Consider the following 8546-nt stretch of genomic DNA (forward strand, 5'->3'; position numbering starts at 1 on the left):
GTTCTTTAGTTGCCGTGGCATAGCCATTGCAGTTGAGTATTTTTGGAAGCTCGGCCACAGAAACATCACTGTGTTTGTCCCACACTGGAGAACCAGTCGGCATCCTGATGCCACAGAACAGCACTTCTTAAGCCAGCTCCGGGAGCTTGGGCTATTAGCTTTCACTATTTCCAAGAAGAACCTTGGGCAGAGTATTGCTTCTCATGACGACAGGTTCCTGCTCCACTTAGCAGAAAAGACTGGTGGCATCATTGTAATCAATGACAACTTGAGAGAGTTTGTGACCGAGTCCGTGTCCTGGAGAGAAATTGTCGCAAGAAGGCTGCTTCAGTACAGTTTTGTGGGGGACATATTTATGGTTCCTGATGACCCTCTGGGAAGACATGGATCTCGGCTTGAAGAATTTCTTCAAAGGGAGGCTTTTCTTCTACACACGCCTCCAAAACTCGATGCCCAGCCAGATGTGCGCACATTTGGCCATACCATCCAGAGCCACAATACCCAGGGAGCCCAAGCAAGCCCTGGTGCTCCACCCAGGACCAGGACTCTGCAGACAAAAGCGCTCTGAATGGTCTTCCTGGACGCTGAGCAAAACCTGATGTTCGACCAGATTCTGGCGGCTCATCCCTACTTGAGAGACCTGAGTGCCCTCTCTGTCCTGGTGATTTACTGCAAGCTGGTCTGAGGGCCCAGGGACAACGGGAGACCTAGGTGGGAGGTTGGAACTGCCAACTGCGGGAAGTGCCATAATGTGAAGAAAACCAGTGTTATGTTCATTTTGATAAAAAACAAAGGGAAGGGGATATGTGCTGTATACAACGTGAGATGCTCAATACAGGAAAGGGGAAATGAGTACTCCCCAAAAGAGACTGAAGAATGCTACTCACTGAAGTAGAATCTTAAGGGATTTGGAATGTCCTTTGGCTGGACTCTGGGCTTCACAGAGAGGTGAAGGAAAGGTACAGCTGAAGCAAACATGGGAGGGAGAATGTTCAGGGAAAGCCAGCAACAAAAGAGAGGAGTGATGTTGATGAAAGAATCCATGTAAATGAAATGCATGGACTCATCTGTCTTCCTTGCATTGCTTGGTTGAGCTACCTTTTCCTGAACTCCACAGAGAACGGTCCAACAAAACCTCCTTCTGGGAGTGGGCTTGCAGCTTCTGTGGGCTTGATCTGATTGTCAGAGTGATGTCATCTGACAGATGTGCTGAGGCTATACCTGTTGGGCACAGGTGATAAATGGAGGGATACAAATAGAATTTGAGGGTCTCCTGTCTTCTTCAGAGAGAAGTACAGCTGAGAACCTCTCCTGGTCTTCCTCCTGCTGAGGCATGCATAACCTGAGGTCTGGCTGTCACTGCTGGTTCTTGACACAGCTGCTGGTACTTGACTGCTATCCTGACTCTACCAAATTGGACTGCTGCTGTATCCCTGAAGTGTTTGCAAGCGAACTGAGCTGCCACTTTCTGGACAAACTAGGTGTGGCTGCTCCAAGGAAACAACTGTTGGTCTACTTACAGAGAGGAGACTCGCATGGCGGCATTCTGTGAGGCCCAACCAGCAGCTTATGAGTTCATCTGGAGATACTTTCACACAACCATTGGACAGAAGCCAGAGAGAAATGTGGTTGTGCTAAGGAAAAGCTGGAGTATCTGAGAAGCATGGAGCCCCTCGGGAAGACCAAAAAACTCAACTAACCTGGATCCTCAAGATCTCAGAGAACAAGCAAACAACCAGACAGCATATATCTTCTGAGAGGAGTTCTCCAAAACATATACTCAAGAGGACTGCCTTTTCAGGTCCCATAGAATAGACGCAACTAAGCCGAGGGAGACTTGAGGCCTCAGGGAGTGGGGAGGTCTGGTGGGTGGGGAGAGGTATTGGGGAACAGCTCTTTGGACACTGGGAGGTGGGAGGTGTTCTGGGATGAGTGTGGAATGGCATGGGGATGATGACTGGACTGTAAATGTAAGACTAAAGTATAATAAAAGGAAAAATTGAACCTTTCTAAATTGGTCCATGTTCACATTATCCTTTCTTGTTCCCTTTCTCTGATGTGTGGTGGGCCATAAGGGAGGATTAAGAGATTAAGGAACACTGTGAAGAAGCTTTTTAGGTTATCTCACTCATGATGATATTTTCCTAGTCCTAACAGTTTGCCTACTAATTTCATAAAGTCCTTCTTTTAGATAGTTGAGTAGTACTCCCTTGAGTAAACGTACCACATTCTCTCCATACATTCCTCTGTTGAAAGAACAGAGGTTCTGGGTACTTTCTAGCTTCTGGCTAGTATGAATAAGGCTGCTATGAGCATAGTGGTGGAAGTGTCTTTGTTCTAGGTTGGAGCAAGCTTTGGGAATGCGCCCAGGAAGGGTATTGCTGGGTCCTAAGGGAACACATTTCTGAGGAACTTCCAGACTGATTTCCAGAGTGCTTCTACCAGCTTGCGGTCCCACCAAGATTGGAGGACGGTTCCTTTGTCTCCACATCCTTGCCAGCATCTGTTGTCACCTGAGTTTTGAACTTAGCCACTCTGCCTGTTGGGAGACGAAATCTCAGGGTGGTTTGTATTTGCATTTACTTGATTACTGAGGATGTTTAAACTTTTTTTAATTGCTTCGGGGCCATTCAGTATTCCCCACTTAAGGTTCTTTCTTAAATTTCCCAATTTTTATTTGGCTTATTCTGCTATCTGCATTCTAACTTTTTGAGATCTTTGTAGAGTGTAGATATTAGCCTTGTATTGGATGGAGGGTTGGTAAGATCTTTCTTTCCCAGTTCACTTGGTCTCTGTTTTGTCCTATTTACACGGCCATATTACTTACAGGATCTTTCCACATTCATGTGGTACCATTTTTTGCTTTGTTCTTTTTGTCCGTTGGTTATTTTTGTTTTCTTTTTTTTTTTTTTTTTTTGGTTCTTTTTTTCGGAGCTGGGGACCGAACCCAGGACCTTGCGCTTCCTAGGTAAGCACTCTACCACTGAGCTAAATCCCCAGCCCTGTTTTCATTTTTTATTGTTTGGGATTTTCTTTCTTTTTTGATTTGGTATTTGTTTGAATTTTTCTTTTCCTTTTTGATCTTAGAGCATAAACCATTTGCCTTCTGCTCAAGTGACTTTCTTTCCCCTTTGCCTCTCAGTTCCAGGATCTGACCCACATTCTCTTCTTTTAGTTTCAGTGTATCTGGTTTTACATGGTGGTCTTTGATCTACTTGGAGTTGAGCTTTGTACAAGGTGCTGAGAATGTATCAATTTCCATTCCTCCACAAGGGGATCTCCACTGGAAAGAGCACCATTTCTTGAAAATTAGGTCTTTTTTCTATCGGGTGATTTTAGCTCCTTTGTCATGGTCAAGTGACCTTAGGTGTGTGGGTTCATTCCCGGATCTTCAATTCTGTTCCCTTGATCCTCTCGCCTTTCCTTGTACTGGGCACTCTTTATCTCTATTGCACTGCAATAGAGCTTGAGGTCATGGGGGATAGTTTCTACCTTCTTATTTTGAAGCAGCAACACATTTCTTATACACTGTAGTGGAATTACCCTTCAGTGAGACTAAACTTTCCAATGATATGGATGCATGGGTTCTTTAAAACTACAAGCATACCAACCAAACGCGAATGTTTTACATTCGTGAAGATGCAAAGGAATAGAAGGAAAATATTCTTGTAAATTTATAATAATTTGGTAGGGTGTGGTCCTGAGATCTCCTACTATTAATGTGTGGTTTTCCCTAAAAATTCAAGCTCGAATAATGTTTCTTTTATGGTTCTGAGTGTGCTAGTGTTTGCAGCAGGAATGTTCACAATCAAGATATAATTTTGGTGGGTTTATCTTTGATGGGTATAATATCTCCCTCACCATGTCTTTTAACTCAACGTGGTAGAAATTCTATTTTCCTCGACATTAAAATGTCTGCTCCAGCTTTTTGGATGTGTCAGATTGCTTGGAATTTTAAATTCAGGGCTTTATTCCAAAGCTGCAACTGCCTTTGTTGCTGAGGTATGTTTCTTGTGTGTAGCAGATTGAAGAATTTCTTTTGCATCCATTGTATTATCTTTTGCCTGTTAGGTTGGAGTTGAGTCCTTCGATGTTGAAAGATGTTAATATCTAATAATGGTTAATTTTGGTAATTTAGATAACTGTTGTGGTGCTGATGATTTTGGTGGTGGCAGCAGTGTGTGTGTGGGAGTGGGAGGTGGGGCCTGTGTTTGTGTGTTTGTTTTCCACTTTTCTTTTTGCTGCTGTGAAATTATCTACCCCATTTTCTTGAATATAGTCATCCTCCTCCAGTTGCAGGTTTCTTTCTAATATCTTTGTAGGGCTGTGTGTGGGAGTCAAAGTTTATATTAGAATCGGTCATGGAAATCTAGTTTCCTTCCTTAGTCGAGAATGAAAGTTTTTCTGGGTATATTAGTGTAAGTTAGCAGTTGTATTGTATAATATCTATAAAACACCTGCCCAGCAACTTCTGTGTTTCAGGGTCTCTGTTGAGAAATCAGGTGTAATTCTCATTGATCATGAGTGAGATCAAACAGACACAAATAACTTATGTGGTATCTATTCACCTGTAAGGGATATTACCTGTAAAATACAAGATAAAGTAAACAGGATCCAAAGAACCTCCAAAGCCCCAAAACACAGAGAAAAGTTGGAGAAGTATTGAACCCTTCTCAGAAGGAGAAATAAAATAGAGGTTGATGGTACATGGACAGAGGTTTCCTAGTTGGTCATCAGGTAAGGCAGGGTATGGGATCATGGAGATAGAGAGACATGTATTGGTAATGGGACATCTCTGGGCCTGAGAGCTTACTGGAACAAGTGGGAAGACACAAGGCGATCTGTGGGCAAGCACAGATGAGACTCCTAACAATGGGGGATTTGATCCTGAAGTGGCCCCTCCCTGTATCATGACATTATGATCAAAAATGCTTCTTCTTCTGCCTCACCTTTTCTTTGTCCTCCTTGTCTTCCTTCTCCTTCTTGTCCTCCTCCACCTCCTTCTCCTCATTTTTCTTCCTCTTCCTCCATTCACTAGCTCATTTGGACTTCTCCCTGCCTAGCTTTACTTCTAAACAACCAGTCCCTACAAAACCCTCTTGGCAAAAGTGTGTCTTATCTCATTTACATTCCTCCAAAGTGCTTTCTCCACATCTTTCTGTGATTTATCACACAGTCTACTTTTCAAATATACCTTCCCTTTCAAACACTGGTCACTCTTTCTAACCCAGCTGTATAAAAAGAGCACATCTATAGTCCATGCAGAGGGTTTAAAGGCGTGTGCTATGAAGGAGAAACACTTCAACTACAAACAGTCCTTTTTGGTAAACACACCATTTTGGGGGTTCACATTACTACCACATATCCTGAGACACTGCTGTGCAGTGGTAGCCAGAGCGCTGTGTGCCTTGGGCTGGTCTGTATCATATGGGCTGAGATCAAGTGTGTGGGAATATTCATTCACTGTCGACTGTGGCAGGGTAGAACTCAAATACAATCTTTCTTTTTCCTCTTGTATTTCGATGTCTAGCATTGATTTGATGGGATTGTATTTGATTTCTGTGTGTGTTGGGCATAAAGCCTCTTTGCCCAACAAAGCATGCAACAAGTCAAGATAAACAAATGACTGCCAACCCCTCTGCCCCAATTGTGGAGGTAAATTGATCCAGGAAAGTGCCTGCTCTAATCACATCAAGGGAATTGCAAGGTCAGTGTGATCCTTCTAGACACCCTTCATACACGCCTTTAATCCCAATGAAGCTAATCCTACTAGAAGGCAGACAAATTGTTCAATCAGAGTACAGAGGGTGTGTCAGAGATTGGATACACCCACCTCTGCTATATAAGCACAGCAAAAGAAGGGAGACTTTTTGTCCATTAGCAGAGTTGCCTGCAGTTGGTAGTGCATTAACTGAGCTCATTGGAGTGCACTGAGTGTGTACATAGACCATTCAACGCAGAGGATAAGAAGAAGTCAGAAGGTCAGAACAATAGACAGAATTATTTTGAGCAAAGCCCTGTGAAGGTTGGAGAGGCCGGGTTGAATCAGTCATCTTGGACAGGTGTTGGAATTGAACCAGTCTACCAGAATTCAGGAAGAACAGGAACTTATTCAAAATTAAGCCGGTGAGACTACAATTTCTTCTGGCAATTAAAAGGTACATCTGGTTTATATGGGCGGTTTACATCGGGGGGCAAACCCAAAGTGATTATCCACCAAGACAGCCCACAGGTCCTCTGAGAGAAAGCTCCAGAAGAGAAATTCACCAAGGTTGTCTCCAGAGGAAGAATCATTTCCTCAAGTTCTGCAGGGGACCCAGAGACATTCTGCAACTCTTGAACCACTGGAGACTCAAGGCCATAGCAAGGCACAGATCAGAGGACTCTGACAAGGTAAGCGTTACCAAGTCAACAGAAAAGACACTTTTCCTTGTGTAGGCAGACTTTGACTGCATTACCAATGGAAAATTCCAGTGCTGATCCCTCACACACAAGTGTAAAGATTGGAGACTACCAGAAGATAGTTGAGAAAGCCTTGACTTTGCTGATTGCATGTTTGATTTCGGGCATAACCGTCTACCAATTTACAGTTGCAATCTTCATATATTTCCTCTTAGAAGAACTGAAAAATAGACATCTACAACTAGAAATTCTCTCAAAAAAGGTTGCAAAGCTAGCTGGGCAACAACAAGAAATAGGTGTGCTAGGGGCAAAACTAGCCATGATATTACAAAGGCTTGAAAGACCAACGGCAGAGGAAGCAAGAGATCAGGAAGTGCTTAATTGTGAACCTGTGGTGCCTGATAAAATCGAGGCTGAAGACAGACAGCCCATTGAACATAAAGCACCACCTCTTACGGACCTTACTGAGGCAGGTTCACCATCTGCACTATCTTTCCCAGCGGCCCGGGAACAGAGGCCTGAAAATGGTTTGCAAGAGCAAACAGGAATTTCAGGTCCGAATAATAGGAAGCCGGACTGTGCAGAGCCTACTCGCTCTTGCAGCTCTCCTCACCTCAAGACAAAGGCTCCCCAAACGGACCTAGCGCTGCTGCCCCATCACTTAACTTCACATACTGATGCAAGATTGGCCTGACCCTGCGATCACATCTATTCCTCCATTACCCGGGATCAAAGATTTCAAGATATTCTGAAAATACCATACCAGCTGGACTTAAGAAATGAACCAGCGAGAGAAGATCTGAAGCATATTGTTATAGATGGCAGTAATGTTGCAATGGCCCATGGTCTGAACAAGTTCTTTAGTTGCCGTGGCATAGCCATTGCAGTTGAGTATTTTTGGAAGCTCGGCCACAGAAACATCACTGTGTTTGTCCCACACTGGAGAACCAGTCGGCATCCTGATGCCACAGAACAGCACTTCTTAAGCCAGCTCCGGGAGCTTGGGCTATTAGCTTTCACTCCTTCCCGGACGAACCTTGGGCAGAGAATTGCTTCTCATGACGACAGGTTCCTGCTCCACTTAGCAGAAAAGACTGGTGGCATCATTGTAACCAATGACAACTTGAGAGAGTTTGTGACCAAGTCCGTGTCCTGGAGAGAAATTATCTCAAGAAGGCTGCTTCAGTATAGCTTTGTGGGGGACAAATTTATGGTTCCTGACGAACCTCTGGGAAGACATGGACCTCGGCTCAAAGAATTTCTTCAAAGGGAGGCCTTTCTTCTACACACGCCTCCAAAACTCGATGCCCAGCCAGATGTGCGCACATTTGGCCATACCATCCAGAGCCACAATACCCAGGGAGCCCAAGCAAGCCCTGGTGCTCCACCCAGGACCAGGATTCTGCAGAGAAAAGCGCTCTGAGGGTGGCCTTTGTGAATGGTCTTCCCTGACCCTGAGCAAAACCTGATGTTCGACCAGATTCTGGCGGCTCATCCCTACTTGAGAGACCTGAGTGCCCTCTATGTCCTGGTGATTTGCTGCAAGCTGGCCTGAGGGCCCAGGGACAACGGGAGCCCTGGGTGCGAGGTTGGAACTGCCAAATGCGGGAAGTGCCATAATGTGAAGAAAACCAGTGTTATGTTCATTGGAAAACAAAAGGAAAGGGGATATGTGCTGTGTACAACATGAGATGCTCAATCCACGAATGGGGAAATGAGTACTCCCCGAAAGAGACTGAAGAATGCTACTCACTGAAGTAGAATCTTAAGGGATTTGGAATGTCCTTTGGCTGGGCTCGGTGGTACAGAGAGGTGAAAGAAAGGTACAGCTGAAGCAACCATGGGAGGGAGAATGTTCAGGGAAATTCAGCAACAAAAGTGATGAGTGATGTTGATGAAAGGATCCAGGCAAACGAAATGCATGGACTCATCTGTCTTTCTTGCATTGCTTCGTTGAGCTACATTTTCCTGATTTCCATGGAGACACGTCTTACAAAACCTTCTGGGTGTGCTCTTGCAGCTTCTTTGGGCTTGAGCTGATTTGCAGAGTGGTGTCAGCTGACAGATGTGCTGAGGCTAGACCTGTTGAGCACAGGTGATATATGGAGGATATAAATAGAACTTGAGGGTCTTGTTTCTTCTTC

At 44.5% G+C, this 8546-nt stretch overlaps 1 pseudogene; it reads left to right on the forward strand.

Moving 5' to 3' along the window:
* Window positions 1–7237: 7237 nt before the first annotated feature.
* LOC148001235 (NEDD4-binding protein 1 pseudogene) lies at window positions 7238–7825 on the forward strand (annotated as a pseudogene).
* Window positions 7826–8546: the final 721 nt, after the last annotated feature.

The sequence above is a fragment of the Rattus norvegicus genome, chromosome 14 (genome assembly GCF_021556685.1).
Source record: "Rattus norvegicus strain SHRSP/BbbUtx chromosome 14, alternate assembly SHRSP_T2T, whole genome shotgun sequence".
In the NCBI taxonomy this organism is placed as follows: Eukaryota; Metazoa; Chordata; class Mammalia; order Rodentia; family Muridae; genus Rattus; species Rattus norvegicus.